We start from the raw sequence: 21395 nt of genomic DNA on the forward strand, positions 1-21395 counted from the left end.
CACACACACACACACGCACACACACGCACACTTATTTATAAGGTAATTAAAATGTATGTACAGTACAATAATTATTACCCAATGTTGGAGAAATCACTACCTCCTAAGATACAGGATATCCTATTTTAGGAGCTAGGGAATCACTTTTAAATGGCATTTCTTCGCTTCTTGTACAACTTATATCTTTCTTCTCATGCACCTTGTAATGTCATTGTTTTTCTATATTAAATAAATTATTATTATTAGACGACTGGGCTATACCAAACCGGAACGCAGTTATGTGAGCGTTATTGTTATACCACGCTAATTACAAACTAAAAATAAATAAATCTAAGAGAATAACATTTATATTTAATACATTTGCGAGCACTTGTGAAAACACACACACACACACACACACACACACGCACTCGACTCGTCACCACATTGTTTACTATAATAGCGTATTTACTTTTAATCACAAAAAAAAGCGAATTGTATAGGATGGGAGCCTGGAGATCTGTAGCACAGGTCTGGTTACCTAGTATGGACTCCAGTCTCTCGCTTAAGGTAGTTAACTTGTAGCTTCATTTTAATAATAGCCAATCTAGAATTATGCAACCTTCCTTTTGTGAGAGTGAATAAATATCTTATTATTATAATACCAACTGACGGGATAAACAAGTCGTGCGCCTGATGGTGGCCACACGTCTGTCTATAACTGTTGCGCCCGTCACCCTGAAACATAACTTGACACGTCCCATGTGCCTATAATTTCACCAGCACTGTTACTCTTTAAAATCAAATTCAAAATAATCTTTATTTCATAGGTGAGCATTATTACACTTGAAATCGTCACATTGGTTAAACTCTACCGCTCATTCGTAAGGCAGATTCCCCCTGAGAAGAATGAGCAAGAAACTCTAGGGGTTGCTCTTTGTAAATAACATTTGTACGCAATCAACATTTACAATATATTTTTGTTTTGCTTTCAAACATCAGAGATCGAGACTACCTCCATGAGTTATACGGGTTACTACCACGGATTTTTGTCATCCAAGTACGCAGAAGTTGTATACCTTTAGTATAAAGTTTTTGTTTCACTATAGTTTTAAACCTCATGAATGGTAAATTTTGTATATCAACCGGAATCTTGTTATAGAAGCTTATACACTGCCCATTAAATGAATTTGTCACTTTGTGAAGACGACTATCAAGAACAGGAAGTTTATTTTTATTCCTCGTATTAATGTTATGTCTGTCACTATTTTTCATAAAGATCCCTCTTAACATAAATTACATTTTCATAGATGTACTGTGACGCTGGTGTAAGAATATTAATTTCCTTAAACTTATCTCTCAAACCGGAAAGTAATAAGGTGACAGTACTTCATTCATCGAGTATATAACCAGAAATGTCGTTTAATTTGTTTGAAAACTATTCTGTCATATCATTACTGTGACAACTGCGCTCCGATTGGCCAGCCCGAGTTCGAAACAATTGACGGGTGTATTCAATGAGTGTCGTCAACTGTTTCACTTCAAATCGAGCACTTAACTTGAGCTTTGCTATAATGGTCGAAAATTGCAAAATTACATATTTAATATCTAATTACCAATGAAATGTGATTCCGTTTGTTTAGTAATTAGATGTTTTGCTGTTTTTCCCACACCACCTAATAGAACAGCACGGAATTGTTAGAGATATTATCTTTATTACAATAAATACAGAATATTTTTTGGAATATACGGAGACGTACACACAGATCAGTAGTTGGCCGGTCTATATTACAGTGCAAACGAGTGTTGATATTTATAAGGGCTGTATCGCTAATGTGTTATGTTATATATTCGTGATATGCCGTTATTCGTCTCTATTTCTGGTTATATACTCGATGACTTCATTGTGCGAACCCTTTTACAAGCATCTCTACAGCTACCAGCTACCTGGCCAGCTTAGTATGCCATGACCATGGGATCTGGAAAGAGCCTGACACGTTAGAATCCATACTACATTAGTTCGAATACAAAAAAATTCCCGTGTTAATGCGGTTCATTTTGCTTGGGTCAAGAGGCAGAGACACCGGCTGTTGCGAACCGGTCTTATACCCGCTCGGCACGAGACGCGGGGGAGGACGACACGGCAAGCGTGACCTCACGGCGAGCGGCAGCGGCGCAGGGGCACTCGCCTTATCGACAGCCACCGGCGACGGTCGACCCCTATTATTTATTTATTATTAACGAGGACACTTGTGATTGAGACGGCGAATATACCAGTCCTATTGTAATACAGTCCACTTTTATTTCACGTCCCTTAGGACCCTAACACCGGCTTTTTTTCACAATTTATTTATTAACAAATGTAATGAAAGTCATTTGAAAAATATATATCGTAGACTATACGTGTTCTATTTACTTCAGTTGATGTAAAAATAATTATTGGTATAGATAAAGTACCTATTGATTACTGCGATTTTCGTATCGCGAAAATTTTTAGAAATCATGTTTTCATACCGTATACTTATAAGCTTAGAATAATAACGCATAGAAACATTGACTTACAAATAAATGGACGACGGGTCTAATACAAAAACCACGAAAAAAATGTCCCAAGTCAACCTATTTAAACGTTGAATTTAAATTGTAATGTCATGGCAGTACTGTCTAATTTTGCTTACTTCGCTATCAGTCGAACAAACAAAGACTAAAGCGTGAATGACGCTCTGTATACGATTTTAACGCCCTATAAGTTCGGACACTTTTTAGCGCGGACCCGACGTCCATATAATTGTAAGTCAATGCATAGAAACCTAGTCCGCACACGCTAAGTGAGGCCAATTGAAGCGCGCCCAAAGGGCCTACACGAGCGGGCGGGCCGTCAGTGCTCAAGGTCAACTTGCACCGCGAACAGATCAAGAATTTTAGCTAAAAATGACGAAATGTGCGGTAAATGAGTGTAAAAATACGTCAGACAAACATAAAATAGATACTGACATCACATTCCACAAGGAAGTAACGCGTTTCAACTTGTATTTTTTTATAAATATTCACTAAACCCGAAAATTAACCGACTACTAAAACTAGCCTATATGAATTTGATTTTTGCCTCACTTGTGACAGTTTGTTTGATATGAAACTATCATTCTATGCGTTATTATTCTAAGCGATATACTAAGGATATATATCCTCAATTTTACTATATATTTTTAAAGTGATTAATTTAACATTTTCACTATAACGCGGAATCAACCAAGCCAATTCGGTCTTAAGTATTTATTGTAAGAAATTTTAAATTTGTGAATTACATAAAACCTTTTGGTAATTCGCGTTGTTCAAACTTTGAACTTTTAGCAACATTTTAGCAAATTTACGCACAATATGGATGAGAAATTCTAGGGTAAATTAACAAACTTTTGGGTTTTAACCCGAAAAATTTCCAATATTATGTTGGTGGTTAATGAAAGCTTGGTGTGAAGTGTGATTTGACAAAGTTAAATGGGTGCTTTTAGAGTTTTCAAGAGCTTTACTCACATGTGTACATGATTAAAAACTAACTTTGATTTCGAAATAACTATATAGTTATACATGGTGTATATTGTAAATTTGTATTATTTTCATCACACTTGTTCGTAAATAGTATTTATGTAGGCAAAGTCGACCGTAATGTCCTAAATTTTGCCCACGGGCTTTTTCATTACATTATCGAAAGCTTTTATATAAGTATAAAAAGCTAGAAGCATAAAAAAAACTAAACATTTGCAATTTAACTATATTTTACTAAATTTATTTTCTGAATTCAAATTCTGCAGTATTTTTAGAATTCGAAAATTATTTATTTTATATTTAATATTACTTATAACTTTGTACGTAATCACAGTAACTTTTTTACTAAAATATCCAATTAGCACTCCGTAAACGTAAGGAACAAAGACCGTCTTGTACTCCCTGTAATAAAAAGCACGATTTTTGTCCACAGCACTTATGTAACGGCAATCAGAATATAACCGCTCACGCGATGCGCTCCTCCTACCGCAAAATGGCGGCTATTTGGTTTCGCAAATTAGAAAAGGATTCAGTTTAAATACAAGTTTTTATAAATAAAAATTATTATTCTGCATTGCTAAATAAATACCTTCCGTACTACCAACAAAAACATCTCAAATAAAATACACCGCAAATCCTGCACAAATTTTTGGTGTACTTGAATGAATATGATAATATTCCGTTTGAGTGGTTCTAACGTTTACCATGAAATTACTCCTTAAAGTATAGTTTATAAACATTTATATTCAGGGTAAACTTGAAAAACGCTACTTACGGTATGTTTTCAATAAATAAACACCGAAATCACCAGTCCAAATAATAACACACACGATTGTCGCGACGTATTTTTGAAGTTGTTTATTTTTTTAAATGACAGACCCAGGCATTAAAAACTTCATGGTTTGCTAGAGTAGTTACCGAAATAGCAATTAATATTAGTTCTTTTACCTGTTATAACTTCGATATCCCATAAATCGGTATAAAATCATCACCGGCACCTCTAGGTGTGGTATGCGTCTACGGCTGCATGTATCGCGTGAGCGGTTATAACAGAATCCCGATTGATATTAAATACTTAAATGGTAATCAATTCAAGGCTCATTTAAAGAAATGGCTAATTGACAATGTTTTCTATAATCTAAGTGAATTTTATAAAGTGAAATCAAATATTTGACAAATGTACATCATGTTCAATTTTATTTTATTTTATTTATGGGCGTTTAAATTTATATTATATCTTAATTGAATTTCAATGACTGTAATTTTAAGACATTGTACGCCCGCTTGGGTAAGAACTGCGAAACAAATGTATACATACATATGTAACATCTTAACCTACCAGCTCATACAATAAATGTTTCTGATTTCTGATTTCCCTTAAATGTTGTGTTGTGAAACGATATTTATTCGTACAAGAAATAAATTATCATTGTATCCATTTCCTATCAAATGTGGTGAAAAATATTCTATGCAGCACGGGCGGTAATAATTACAAACTCGAGCCGTTTAAGCCCTCAGTCTTTGGCTTCGGGCTTCTAATAAACTCACGTTTTTGTTTTCTTGTTTACCAACGTGACACATATTGTGAGGAGTGCTGATGATAGCTGTAGTAAAGCGATATTGAAGATGATGGAAAAAGGGAGACCTATACCCAGCCGTCGGTAAAGAAATCTACACACGACTTTTTATTGTTAGTTGAAGCCTGCGTAAAAACTTACTGAACGATCAAAGTGAACTTACAAAGAGTGGTATTTTATTTAGTAGTAAACGAGCTCCTTTCTCATTTCTGCCGCCAAGCAGTAATGTTAGCATTACTGCGTTCCGGGTTTAGAAGCATAAGGGTGCTGGTGAAATTACAGGGACATGGAACTTTCAACTTATATCTCAGGGTGACAGGCAGTGGTAGTGTCCCTAAGCCTTTACAAAAAATATATATGTACATAATTTCCATAAGAAACAAGATATCCATAATATTAACCTTAGAACTAAGTCCAAACTCACGTTTCCGTTTAACTAAGGTAAACGATTCTTGTATGGGGAACTGTGTACGTTTTTACAATAAGATTCCGGAGCATAAATTACGTTTAACATTTCCTAAGTTTAAAACTTACATTAAAAGTATTTTAATTGAAAAGTCATATTACAAAATTGTAGACTACGTGTTAGATAAAGATGTATGGAAAGACAACGTGAGTCTAGATTTAGTACAAATATGATTCAAAACGCATTTTAGTTTATTTGTAAAGAGCTTTCCTTCAAATCCAATTCTTGCTCGTTCTTCTCAGGGAGCGTCAGCGTAGTGAACGAGCAGTAGCTTAAAAAATGACGTTTTAAAGTGTAAACATTTTACCTATGGAATAAATTATTATTTGACTTTGCGATTTAAAGCTCTGAGTGGCATTTCAACTTTTACGGATTGGCTTGTCGCTTGTCACCAGGCGCACGACTTGTTCATCCCGTTCCTTTGTTATAACAAAAAAAGATGGTAGTGGTTAACTGAATTGAATAATAAATCTAACTGGCTTTTTATACAAAACGTAGTACTAATACATTATGATATATTTTTCTTAGTGATATGTGTGTTGTTTGCCGACGTAGCTCTTTCTGTTAATTGGTTATTTACGTCACTATGTTGCACTTGCTGCATGAGCATTACGAGACCATTTTTTGTAACAGTTTAATGTTTGTCACTATCTTGCGGTTTATTGTTATCTACGTGACATTCAAACTTGAACAACGGCTTTGGAGCTAAAGCGGCTTGATACCATTTCATCTAGTTTGTTTATTCCATGGTGGGTAGAGTCAAAATTTGCTCGACCAGCTGGTAGCCATCTTCCTGGCTGTGAAGTGAAGAAATCTTTATATTTTCCCCACTTACGTAAAATAATATAAAGAGCTAAACGCCTCTCCTGGTCTCCACGAAAATCTTTTTCCATTCCTGTTTCGCTTAGGCTGAATGGATACAGCCTTTGCCACTCTAAGCCGGGCGAAAAAAGTACAAAATCCAACGCCATTGGCGCCAAAACCATTTCAAAAATTGGAACTCTCTTTCAGGCTAAGCTAGGGTTATCTACTAATATTTATTTGACATTTTCGATTTCCTTAAGGAAAATATTTTTACATGCCATTTTTCGGTTTTTCAGGAGCTTAACATTGTAAATCTTGTTCTAATCTTTGGTCATGAGGGAAGACTTATTGCCAAGGGTTCAACTAAAAGAATTAATGCAAAAGATAAAACGTATTTGGTTTTTTTTTATGAAAATCCACTTGTGTCTGCTGCAATTATAGCTGCTTTCACTTTTAAATTTTCATTTAAAATATGTTAGTACGGAATATTTACACTGGTAAAAGTCTATTATTCAAACTGAATCAAAATTTAAAATTTTGACAACCCTATCATAGTAAGCGGATTTTTGTGTGAACCAATTTAAAACTGCACCTGCTTGCACTGTGTCCCTTTGATATAGAGATGAATATTGAAAACAGATTTCTCTAACTCTTGTTTTTGGTAAATCCGATGCATACAGAATACAATGTACATAGCGCAGATAAAGGCTCTTAGATTCAATTGTTATTAATTTTCTAATGGATGGAATGAAGTGCTTGGGAATACAATTTTTTTACCGGAATAAATTCTTATCATTGTAACCATGCAGTGGAAGCCCCACAACTTAAAAGACGGAAGAGACGCGGTGGACCACGTTGACGATGGCAGTATGATTTCCTTTTTGAAAGAGTGGCCAGATGTTACTTAAGACCGAGAATAATGGGAAAAGAGAGGGAAGGCCTTTGCCTAGAAGTGGAACTGAACAAGCTTATAGAAATAAAGAAAAAATATTTTCTCTTACTCATTAAAATCTTTGTACAATAATCATAATAAAAATAGTGGAGCAATTTCACAAAAAATAAACAATAATACCTACATTTGATCAAAAAGCTACACCTATGTCAGTTGAGGCACCTGTAAAGGTATCGGTTGCGGTGAAGAAGGTTCTAAAATCTCTCACGAGATGTCACTAGCAGCGCAGAGTGCCGAAAAATCCAGCACAAAAATGTTTAACAAAAACACATAGACAACCACAAATTACACCCAATATCACGAGAGAAATAAATGTAGGCCATACACATATTTCTCCCAATCTGGGAATCAAACCCAGGACCTCTGCGTGGCAGTTACCATTCAAGACAGTACAGATAATACAGACTGATGGCAATGAAGGAAGGAAAGAGTTTCGCTTTATTTTTTTACTATGCGTAAAAATGCCTATTCATTCTATACAGTTTCAGGGATACTGTATTTACAGAATCTATAATAGCACTGCAGTAACTAATCTATAATCTAGTAATCCATAGATGCTTCATAGAAGCAGTACACAAATTTCAAACAAAACTATCTGTTTTAAAGTAATCTGTTGCCAAAAAGATTTGAAATAAAGGTCATCCTACGTGTCTGTATGAGTTAGACTTTGCCAACCCTATTCAGAGAGACATCTGGAAAGAATTAGGATTTCGGTGCGAATTTCTTTGGGAGAATGATTTTATATTATAGGCGACAGATGGAAATGGAGAGATATGCAGAATGGATTTCTGGTTCTTTTACGATGTTATAACGTCTATATTTTTATTACTGATACATGTATCAAACAAACATAAAGAAAAACTATTTCAATCTGGCTGGACTCGAACGAGGGTTCTAGTCACACCGGGACTTTTGTTTTCTCAACTAAATTGCGGAACGAGACAGCTGTCAGCAGACCTTCCGAATTTCTCTGTATGCTTAATAATAATAACGCACACCCTTCACAAGGATGCCATGGACGCAAATATGTAATCTGTTTTTTTAAGACGGAATATAATGACATTTGCAGGGTTGCTAATTGTGGGGAAAATTAGAATACATAGGGCGCACTATAGACAAAATTTAAAAAGTAATTACAACATTTGAAAATGAAACTCTTTGGCTGTAGAATACAGTTTGTTTCATCTGACTGTCACTTGTTTTTACATTGTAGCGTCATTTTAGAAATTGGTTGTCTACATCACCATGGATTTAACTCGTGAAAATGTTCGTAGTATGATTTTCTACGACTTTAAGTGTAATTCAACAGGTCAGCGGAGCTTCGCTTGACTTCAAACCGCTTTTGGCGATGAAGCACCATGCAAGACGATTTTTTATAGCTGGTTTGCAGAATTCAAATGGGGCCATGTGAATCTCAGTGACGAATTTCGTGATGGTCGCCCGTCCACTGCTGTGAACAACAAAAACATGGATGTTGTGCGCCGTATGATCAAAACAGACAGGATGTGACATACCATGAGATTCGGACATCTTTAGGCATAGGCATGAGTCAAATACAATCAATACTACACAAACATTTGGGTGTGACAAAGCTGTGCTCTCGGTGGATCCCACACACTTTGACTGAGACTCAAAAAACGGATCGCGTCACATGGTGCAATGCCATGCTCACCAGATTCAACGAAGAGGCGTCAAATTTGGTATGGGACATAGTAACAGGTGAAGAAACATGGACTTATAGTTACGATCACAAAACAAAGCAGCAATCGAGCGTATGGGTCTTTCGAGATAAGCCGAAACCAACCTTATTGATACGCGTGCAAAGTGCCTCTAAGCGAATGATTGCCTTTTTTAATAAAACTGGACACGTTGCTACTGTTGATTTGGAGAATCGTTGTACCATGATTAGTGATTGGTACACGACCATTTGTTTGCAGGAAGTTATTGACAAAGTCCGTAAAAATAACCGTAAACGTCGTACCATCTCGCACCTCGATAATGGTGCAAGATGATACGGCGATGATGATTTCTCACACGGCCATACAGACAAATTAGTTTTTGAAGGTGAACAACGTTGACCTTATGAGCCATCCCGCGTACAGTCCCGACCTGGCACCTTGTGTCTTTTATTTATTTCCAAAAATTAAGAACCAGTTTCGCGGTCAACGATTTTCATCACCTGAAGAGGCTATCGAAGAGTATGAAAAACGTTAATGTTTTCAAAATTGGTTCATTTGTATGAAAAAGTGCATTAACGCTAACGGAGAATATTTTGAGAAACAATAAATTCATTTCTGACAATTTATAGTATTTTTTTCTTATTCGTTCCGAAAACTTATAGTGCACCCCACGTAGTTATGTAGTTGTTGTCGACAGTTTTATCGATAAGATGAAAGAAGGTAAAATTTCGCCAAAAATGTGTGAATTGTGAATGTTACAACATTAGATAGATAGATAGATAGATAAAACGTTTATTGTCTTGATTCACACACACAACAATATAATAGAGTAAATTGTTTAAAAGAGACACACAGAAATCAAAATTAAAACGAAAAAAAAGCATAAAAACATAATACTAACCTAATTATCAACAGCTTGTGTGTGCTAAAGCAAGCCAAATGGGTCGTGGCTCAGTGCAAAATTTGCTTAAGAACAAGGCACTGATTTTCAGCCACCACCTTCGAGGTTAGCTCGTTGCGGTGCATCAAAAACAAAAACATTGTGAGGTGAATGTAGCGTGCATATGTTAGTATCACGTGAGAATTATGTACATTATAAAATATTAAAAAAAAAAAAATTAGTAACTGTAAAAAATAAAAAAATAAAAATTTGAAAAAGTAGTAATACAAATTCATAATTGGTATAATTAAAATAAAATAATAATAATAATCAGTACTTAATATCGATGAAAGCCATTGTAACATAAAACGATAATAAATGTCCATGAAGCAAGGGGACTTCATTCTAGAAGCCTCCGTTCTAATGATTCTGTCGCTCTCTCGTTAGGTACCAGTTATCTTTTCCATCCTTCAATTCTAGTTTTTATTCTCATTTCTTCACCATTCATGCGGTCAGATTTTTAACTAAATTTTTTTTACTTAATGCGTTTTATTTTTTGTACAATAAATAATTAAATAAAAACTACATTTTAATTAGCTAACCGTTATGGAGATTAGCGTGCACGTTTGTGCACGGACAAACACAAAAATTCTAAAAAGTTTTATTAATATTTAAGTTTAATGGCGTGTCTTCAGTAGGTAACATTGATTTTTACTTCTAAATATTAAAAATACAGATTCAGTTTACTTACCTATTTATATATATCGTTTTATATTTTCTTTTTATTGTATTTCATGTTAAATAAAGTAATTTAGATTTTTGTAAACAAACTTGGAAATGATATGTAATTCTATACATTTTGCATACCTTTTGCTACGCGAATAAAAGATGTTAGTTGTAAAGTATACAATAAGTTCATGGCATCAATTCCAAAGCCGTTCCGTATAACCTGTTCATTGCGGTTAATAATTTATAACAGGAATTCAAACGAAAATCGTGGAAAATACTTTTGGTGGTAAAATTGGAAAGTCTGAAAAGATTGTCCTTTCAAAGAGATTGGAAAATTCAAGTTACCGGACTTTGGGTTAACTTGTTGTTAACTGTGACGTATTACTTTTTGTTTAGACGACACTCATGTTTTCAATCGTTTTCAAAAGTTTCAATCTAAACATAATTTGTATTTGTTATAATTATTAATACAAAGGTCGAACACTTAGAAAAAAATCCTTCGATCCGGTCGGATTCGAACCGACGTCTTCTAGCAAACCGTGGCAGACGCTATGCCAACTAAACCACGGAACGAATCAGTGGACCTCACGAATTTGTCCATGTGCTTGTTTGTCGGACCTTTGGTTTTCAACGAAGCCATTGCACCATCTATGAGAAATCTATGAAAGTATTTCGTCACCCAGTTAGGTATAACGTTACAGCTACGAGCCCTGGCTAGAGACGTCGCTATTAATTTTTAATTAAATTTGTATTGAATTGATATTCAATTAACACAAACAAGTGGAGTAATTTCACAAAAAATAATTGCATATCAATTGAATACATATTTAATAATTTGTATTTTTTTTTAAGAAAATGCTAGTGTGCAGCATTTTTAGAAAGATAATAACACACTAAAAATTAACACACACTTTGCAATGAACGCTCCGAATGGTACTGCAACTGGGTGTCGCTTGCCACCAGGCACACGCAGAGATGGGCAATGGGTTATAACCCAATGAAATTGCCCGAGTTTTAACCCAAAAATCATGGGCAGAAACAGCGAATAAGAATTTTGGTATAACTCCATAGCTATTACACATTTCGATGTAAAAGATTTCGACGAAAAAGAGATAACTTTCACACAATACCCACATTGTAATCCTGTATTTCTTTATTCCTGATTTGTATAATGATCTATTCAAGTGGATTTAATAGGAAGACAGAATAGAATAGAAAAGACATTTGTTGCAACGCCACAACACATAGATACATATAAATATGATATACCATCCCATAGCTAGATTTCAAAAAACTATAACGACACATACTCGTACTTAGCTTCTCAAAACATGACGATCCTCAATGAAGAAAATGTATGTAATATACAATTGTAATGTTTATTATTAATGAATTGTTTATTTTATTATTATTCTGTAAGTTTCCCGTTTTGTTTGACGATCTTATATTTTTTTAAACTTCGACATATACTCTTGTAAACGCCACAACCCAAAACAATTTTTAGCAGCAATAGAGCTCCTTGTGAAAGGGTTCGTCTAGGGAAGTACTGTCACCTTACCTATTTCTGCCGCCAAGCAGTAATGTTAGCAATACTGCGTTCCGATTTTGAAGGGTAAGGGTGCTGGTGAAATTACAGGCACTTGTATGCCAACTTATGTCTCTGTGAGGGTGAGAGGCGCAGTGGCAGTGCCCCTCAGATCTTTGAGGCTCTGAGTGGCACTGCAATTGTTATGGACAGGCGTGCAACTTACCATTAGGCGCACGACTTCTTTGTCCCGTCACTCCATATTATATATAAAAAAAAACAATAACTTTAGAAACGCTAGATGGCGTTGAGAACGAATGAAATGCACTAATCTAGTGTTCTTCAATTCCTAACACCAAACATTTTGTACTGAAAGAGATGGCATGAGCTTGGGTTCTTAGCTATACTGTCTACCTCGCTTTTGATTGAGCTTCTAGTTGTGAGACTTTCCTGGAATTTGCTTAGTTACTATTCTTTCTTAGTATTCTTGCTTCCTCACGTGGGACAGCGTTACACTGTATTATTATATTAGAGAAATAAATAAACTGAACCAAATTAACCCTTTTTTTGACTTCACTGTCCACGAGAAATACAAGAACGTACTCCCCAGTGCCTTAATGCATGTTATTTTGTAAATAAAGCGCGGAACTTGAAATTCAAGAAATTATTTGAAACTGTGAAAGATTGTTTTTATATTTAATAATTTTCTAGAAGTTTACGTGAGAAATGCTACTAGAACTAGACGTTTTAAAACTTAAATGAAATTCAAGATTGTCTACTCTAGTCCTGGCATATACAATTTAAGTGAAATACTGGTTGGACGTGGAATTTTATCGGAGAAAATATTTTTGTACATTCAGAAAATATATTTACATTTGCAGTCACTACAAAACGGCACAGCCAGTGCGGATCATGCAGAGAACACTGGGGTACTAAGTAAAAGTAGCATTTTGCTGGCACTAGTTTAATTACTGGCGCGTTATAAGAGAGTTTTTGAAAGAGGATGATTAGAATATATATAATTTATAAATAATAATTGTTTTGGGTTGTGGCGTTTACAAGAGTATACATTGAGTTAGATGTCGAAGTATAAAAAAATATAAGATCGTCAAACAAAACGGGAAAACTTACAGAATAATAATAAAATAAACAATTCATTAATAATAAACATGACAATTGTATATTACAAACATTTTCTTCATTGATGATCGTCATGATTTTAGAGGCTAAGTACGAGTATGTGTCGTTATTGTTTTATGAAATCTAGCTATGGAATGGTATATCATATTTATAGAATGATAGTTTCATATCAAACGAACTGTCACAAGTGAGGCAAAAATCAAATTCATGTAGGCTAGTTTTAGTAGTAGGTTAATTTTCGGTTTTAATGAATATTTATATAAAAATACAAGTTGAAACGCGTTACTTCCTTGTGGAATGTGATGTTAGTATCTATTTTTTGTTTGTCTGACGTATTTTTACACTCATTTACCGCACATTTCGTCACTTTTAGCTAAAATTCTTGATCTGTTCGCGGTGCAAGTTGACCTTGAGCACTGAAGGCCCGCCCGCTCGTGTAGGCCCTTTGGGAACGCTTCAATTTGCCTCACTTAGCGTGTGCGGGCTAGGTTTCTATGCGTTATTATTCTAAGTATGTATCTATGTGTTGTGGCGTTGCAACAACTGTCTTTTCTATTCTATTCTGTCTTTCTAATAAATCCATACAAAAAATCGTTAGTGTATATGCACTTTCAAACATATCAGGAATAAAGAAATACAGGATTACAATGTGAGTATTGTGTGAAAGTTATCTCTTTTTCGTCGAAATATTTTACATCGAAATGTGTAATAGCTATGGAGTTATACCAAAATCCTTATTCGCTGTTTCTGCCCATGATTTTTGGGTTAAAACTCGGGCAATTTCATTGGGTTATAACCCATTGCCCATCTCTGCGTGTGCCTGGTGGCAAGCGACACCCGTTGCAGTACCATTCGGAGCGTTCATTGCAAAGTGTGTGTTAATTTTTAGTGTGTTATTAGCTTTCTAAAAATGCTGCACACTAGCATTTTCTTAAAAAAAAATACAAATTATTAAATTTGTATTCAATTGATATACAATTATTTTTTGTGAAATTACTCCACTAGTTTGTATTAATTGAACATCAATTCAATACAAATTTAATTAAAAATTAATAGCGACGTCTCTAGCCAGGGCTCGTAGCTGTAACGTTATACCTAACTGGGTGACGAAATACTTTCATAGATGGTGCAATGGCTTCGTTGAAAACCAAATACAAAGTTCCAACAAACAAGCACATGGTCAAATTCGTGAGGTTCACTGATTCGTTCCGTGGCTTAGTTGGCATAGCGCCTGGCACGGTTTGCTAGAAGACGTCGGTTCGAATCCGACCGGATCGAAGGATTTTTTTCTAAGTGTTCGACCTTTGTATTAATAATTATAACAAATACAAATTATGTTAAGATTGAAACTTTTGAAAACGATTGAAAACATGAGTGTCGTCTAAACAAAAAGTAATACGTCACAGTTAACAACAAGTTAAGCCAAAGTCCGGTAACTTGAATTTTCCAATCTCTTTGAAAGGAAAATCTTTTCAGACATTCCGATTTGACCACCTAAGGTATTTTCCACGATTTTCGTTCATACATTCAATTAATGGCACGCGTTGTTTTTATTTAATTACGCATTTGAATTTATTTGAGCAATGTAAACTGTTAGTGTTTGACACTTTAGATGGTTCTTATCGTAAGCGCCATTGAGTTGATTTTAAATCTTGCCCAGTGTTCGTGATTGCGAGTATTAAAATATATATACCTGTACTGGTTACATTTAAAAAAAAAGAAAATTCGGTAAAATAAACTAAAGTGCTTTGGTATTCTTTTCTGCTTTTTCGTATTATTTTGTATTTTCGTCGAAAAAATAGTTTTAGTGAGAAGAGCAATAACGGAAATATAGTAATTGATTGTGTTCCGCCTAATTGAAAAGAAGAGGTAATATTAGCCATGGCAAACTTGTTGCTGGCTATAAGCAAAGTAAGATACATACCCATGAAACTTTCATGCACTGGAGAACACCGTTAATCACATCATCAGAAGTTCAGTAGACTACTAACATGTGCCTGGAAAAATAATAACATTTTCTTTTAGAAAATTGTTCTAACGTATCAAATATTACTTTTAATGTTTTTTTTTACTTTTTTATTATACATCTTCCTCTCTTTGGTCTTTTTGTATTTCCTCACATTGTTTGAGAAAAGCACTATACAAGCCTCGGCGGGAACGGGGATTGCTTGACTCGTATTAATATAAGGTAATGCAGTAATGTTCTGTTTTGAGTTTTACTTTTATTTATTATACAGAATAGAAGTGACAGGTTGCCGAAAATGAAAACAGGGGATTCAGATCATTATATATTCCTATTTCGTTTATCGTCATTCGTAATAAGCAAAAGCAGCTTAATTGACATTATTTGAGATGACAATGAAACTTTAGGAGTCAATATCTCGAAAATTAGCCAAAGTTAATGGCTTAGTTATGACAAGAAAAGCAACCCTGCCCGCTTTTCAATTGAGAAGTTAGTGTCTGTGGTGGCCTGTGTCTATTTAATTTATAAGTTGTGTAGGTACATTTAGAAATAAATGTGTAGTATCAACATCTGTCAAAAGAAAACGTGAAATTCACTTGATCATGGAATAAACCTGCTCCTAAGAGGAGACGCGTGCCTAGCTGTGGGATTTAAAATGACGACGAACGTGACCCCTGTTAGGACGCCATAATACAAAATATGATTATAAAATAATATTAATGCGTTGCCAATAGATAGGAAATTCAAAGTTAAATTTGGCAAACAATACGTATTTCTCCTCACTATGAAGCATTATTATTGTTATTGAGTATAGGGGAGCGTGTGGGAATGTAAGCCCACTAAGGAAATCTCATAATTTATGTAATTTAAATTTTTATTAGTTATGAAAGTATGCTTCGCTTAACGGAGTATTAGATAAAAATAAAAAAATAAAATTAAAATATAATATTTGGTTAAAAAGAAGAAATATTAAAACATGTCATTCGTTCCCATTACCCCATAGTTTGGGAAATGGGAGCCATTATAAATAGTCAGTCTGAAAAAAAATATAAATTAAAGTAATGAAATATATAAGTTGAAAACTATTGAAAATAAACAAGAAAGTGATATAGGTATGTGGAATATCCATAGTAGATACTGCAACGCGGTAAGGAGAGCCAAATAGCTCTCATTACCCGTGTAACATCGAATTGAAAAAAAAAACAGTAAAAACACTTAGGAAATGAAACTATTTTTCCGGATTTAAATCGCGTATATTTGTTTTTGGTTTGTTTGAAAAAACAAATATACGCGATTTAAATCCGGAAAAATAGTTTCATTTCCTATGTGTAACAATCGCGAAAACCTAAGAACTCGATAAGTAAAAACACTTCTATTTTAATTCTAATTTCAAGCATAACACCTAAAATTTGATAGATATGATGACATATCCAGTGTAAATACGAAAACCACATAACCATCTCGTACGATTAAACATGGGGTTCTGCGGAGGCGCCCGTGGGAGACGAACCTTATTGAACCTTAACGAAGATATAGGAGTGCCGTTTGCACAAATACGAGCATTGGTAAAGTCCAGTTTAACAACGCTCTCATTACCCGGGCTCCCAATACTCCACGTTCCCCTGTTATTGGAAATGAAACTATATTTTTCGGATCTAAATTGTGTATATTTGTTTTTTCGATCAAACTTACTTACGTTAGAAAAAACAAATATACGCGATTTGAATCGGAAAAAAATAGTTTTATTTACAATGACTAACAATCACGGACACCTAAGAAATCTATTGATTTACTTTCCTTTATGATGCAATGCAGGTACATTTTTTTATAACATCAAATGACGGGACGAAAGTCGTGCGCCTGATGGGTAGTCAGTGCCACTCAGAACTTTAAATTGCAAAGATCTGAGGGGTACTACCACTGCGCCCGTTACCCTGAGACATAAGTTGACAAGTCCCAAGTGCCTATAATATCACCAGCACCTTTGCCCTTCAAAACCGGAACACTGTAATGCTGACATTACTGCTTGGCGGCAGAAATACGTAAGGTAGCAGTATTTCCCAGGACGAACTCTTTCACAAGGACCTCTACTGCTACTAAGACGATTTTTCGAATGAAGAAGTCGTGCGCCTGATGATATATAAATAAATTAATGAATTATAAATGAAATTGCATGTCAACAGATGGCGTTGACTAGTTTTCTCTCCGAACGCTAATCAATATTGTACAGTCAACTACCTAGCTGTAGCTAGCTGGCTATACATGAGTGGTCAGGGAAAGCTGTACTATCACTAACAACCCTAGTTGCCTACCTAACAGCCTAGCCCTAACCATACGCTACGGAATATATACTTATATACATAGTAGGGAAAGCCTGTCACCGTGCGACCTAAGGCAACAGACGGAAAGGGGGGAGGATAAAGGTGCTTTAGGAAATGGTTTTCTCACTGCCAGTCTCACAGACTCACAAGACTGATCAGATAAGCTAACGGCTAAAGGTGTCTTGGTCGCAGTGAGAGGATGCTGTAGTCAGGAGTGCTCCGTTGTCAATAAGACAGCGTTGATGTCTGAATTCAAAGAGAGTTTTATTTACAAAACTTAAGCTATTTATACAAAACGGTATTTAAGTGTGTGTGACTATAAACAATATTATTTTTAAATGTATACATAAAGTTAACTCTACTCAGCAGCCTAGTTCAGAACGGTCATTGCACTGCTGAGTAGTCTATTGTCATCACTTAGCAAATGTCCGGTCAGGTTGTCTGTTTACGTCGCGTGCACGTGAACAAATATAAATCGAGGACCAGCTTTTCTCCCACCGATCTAACCACCGCTCTATATACATCTGGGTCCTTGCCAATAAGGAGTCCAATTTCTACTGGTGTTATTTCAAATACGGCAGACAACTCTATCTTGTAAATGACACGTGTTTATTGCTCGCATGTTACATATTGCATGTGAATGTATTGGGTCGTTCGAAGTTTTGTCAAGTGACTAACGTAATTTCGGTTGTTTGTCTCCTATTCTGCCTCTGTTGTTAGCTTCGTTTACCCAATTTCAGTAATACGGCGCTCACTAATGCTCTGTGGGACAGGAGCCCGTGGCAAGAAATAAAAGTAAATGCGAACATTTTGACAAAAAATACGTCAAGGGAGCGAAATCAAGTCATTATGTTTTAAGTTTCAAAATACATATCGCAAGCTACATTCTAAACCTCGTAACCTCCATTAATATAAAAAAAAGAACTTATTTATTTCAGAATATGTCTATAATCCATATTTTTAAATGATAAAATTAGTTAATCGCTTTATTACAGTTAAGAAAATTCAAAATAAAAATAAATACGAGTTAAAATCTAAATCAAAATTAAATATTAAAATCTAAATCACAAAATAAAATCCATAAAATTAAAATAAGATCAAATAATAATAGAATAAAATAAAAATAAAATCAATTATCAAATTCCTGCTTTTACTTTTTTTTTCAATACATTTTCCGTTTTTATATTATTAATAGATTTCTTGTTCTAAGAAACGGTAATAAACCTTATACCACAACAATATGATTGATATTTTTGTTGTAACAAAAACGAACAATTTAGCTTAAAAAAAATCAAACTTTGATTGCGCGTGCAGGCTTTCCCGTGCGCAATCCTGTACGCTCCTGATCACGCGCAACAGTGTGACTGTGTAAAGGGGGCTATATATAAATAGGTAGGCGTATGGCTTACCACCGTACGACTTGTTCATCCCCTTGCTCGGTACTAAATAATCTCAGTACAGAGTACTAAAAAAACCAACCTCAAAAGTACGTGGAATTACATATAATTACCAAGTTTTATTGAAATCGGTTACCGAAAAGTGCGCAAACCTGGATTCATCCCCTAGTTCGCCACTATACACGACTTGACACAGAAGATAATAGAATTCGGTTCTTACTGCTCAAAGTATATTAATAGACAAAAACGCCTGGAATTGGAGAATAGCAAAATCAACCATTAAAATAATTGCTCCTTATAATAAAATTTAGGCGCTATTTATAGAAATGAATCTTCATCCGTTTGTTGTTGTTGCGAGCAGCCACCATAGATGTGGATGATTTTCTTCAAAATTAAATGGGATCACTAAGGAGGTACCCTCTTTCCAACAAAAAAATAATCGTGAAAATCGGTTCACAAATACCGAGTTATCGCGTAACATATACACAAAAAAACATACAGCCGAATTGAGAACCTCCTCCTTTTTTTCGAAGTCGGTTAAACAAGAGACAACACGTCGCAAGCAATTAATGAGTCGAAATACGATAGTTCTATTGTAAGTAGTTAAGAAGTAGGGTCTGCAGACAGTCCGGGTTACAGCATCAGATCATAGTTAGCAAATTATAGTAGCGTCATCAGGTTTCCATTGTACCTGCTATAGTCAGAGCCAACGGGAACATATTACCTACGTGAATAATTCGAGGGCTCTGATTGGTCGGGTGGCATCGATGGCGCATTAATAGAGCCGGTACGGTGTGGGAGACTTGTAAGAATTATTGCATTCATAATTTTGACTTGTAAAAATACGGAACTAATTCAGATGGACATAGATCACGATTGTTAGGATAGAGATAGTGTTCAATCATAGAAGTGTACGTACAGTCCACTTAAAATCATAAGTTTCAATAAATGGAAAGATTACGAGGGTCTTTATTTCTGTAATTTTTCTTATAATATCAAGTAACGGGACAAACAAGTCGTGCGCCTGATGGTAAGCTACATGCCTGTCCATAACAGTTGCAGTGCCATACAGAGCTTTAAATCGCACAAAGCTGAGGGGCACTGCCACTGCACCCGTCACCCTGAGACATAACTTGACAAGTTACATATGCTTGTAATTTCACTAGCACCATTACCCTTCAAAACCGGAAAATAGTAATGATAACATTGAGGAAGAAAGGTGAAGATCTAACAAGCTGGTTCGTTTTGAGCCGGATACAGCTCGCTGTATCCGGTCTCTACCCACCAGTACAACAGTATATGTCAAATCGATGGGACTAATGAAAATAAAATAAATATTAATTTTATGACTGAGATCCCTAGACAAATAGTTGAACAGATGTTCAAACATAGCTAACAACTATCTAAAATAATTAGTTATTTTAATAAGTAAAATAGTTATAGTTTGGGAGCTACGATGCTACAGACAAATGCACAGATGCCAAGCCAAAGGCTTTTAAACTTATTATGTTCACGCATGAAGAAGTCTTAATTAAAAAATAGCGCCTAAATTTTATAAGGAGCAATTATTTTAGTGGCTCATTTTGCTATACTCAAATTGTAAGGCGTTCTCCTTCTCCTGTGATATATCATCAATCAATTAATAATTTAAATTTGAAATGTTTAAATAGATTTTTTGTGATCAAACATTGACTTACAATTATAAGGACGTCGGGTCCGCGCTAAATTTTTTAGCGCTCAAACAAACTGCATAGAGTTGAATTTAAATGTTTAATGTCATGCTTGACGTGCTCTTGACATCGTATGAATAGATTTCGCTAATATTCTGCCATACCACTTAGAGCGTTTGTAAACACACACGCAATGCAATCGCGCGTTTGCATCGATGCCTATAAATTGCAAGTATACCGATGCAATAGCGCGTTTAACGAACGCGCGTTTGTATCGCTTCTAAAATTCGGCGTGTGTAACCACTCTTCATGTTAAAAATACACCAATAACTAACAAACGTTCCAGTAAAAGCGCCACAATTCAAAATTTGTATTAGAATAAATTGGTTTTATTCCAATAAAAAATACTTTGATCACATTGACTTACAAATAAATGGACGACGGGTCTAATACAAAAACCACGAAAAAATGTCCCAAGTCAACCTATTTAAACGTAGTGACAAAAGTAAAGTAAAGGAATATGAAAAAGCTAAAACGTTGAATTTAAATTGTAGTGTCATCGCAGTACTGTCTAATTTTTCTTGCTTCGCTGTCAGTCGAACAAACGAAGACTAAAGCGTGAATGACGCTCTGTATACGATTTTAACGCCCTATAAGTTCGGACACTTTTTAGCGCGGACCCGATGTCCATATAATTGTAAGTCAATGGCAACACCATAATTTTGTTTTATCTTTTTAAATTCCTAGTGTTTGCGCACAGATTCATACGC

This window comes from Hyposmocoma kahamanoa, unplaced genomic scaffold, assembly GCF_003589595.1.
Source record: "Hyposmocoma kahamanoa isolate Upper Pololo Valley unplaced genomic scaffold, ASM358959v1 88, whole genome shotgun sequence".
Classification (NCBI taxonomy): domain Eukaryota; kingdom Metazoa; phylum Arthropoda; class Insecta; order Lepidoptera; family Cosmopterigidae; genus Hyposmocoma; species Hyposmocoma kahamanoa.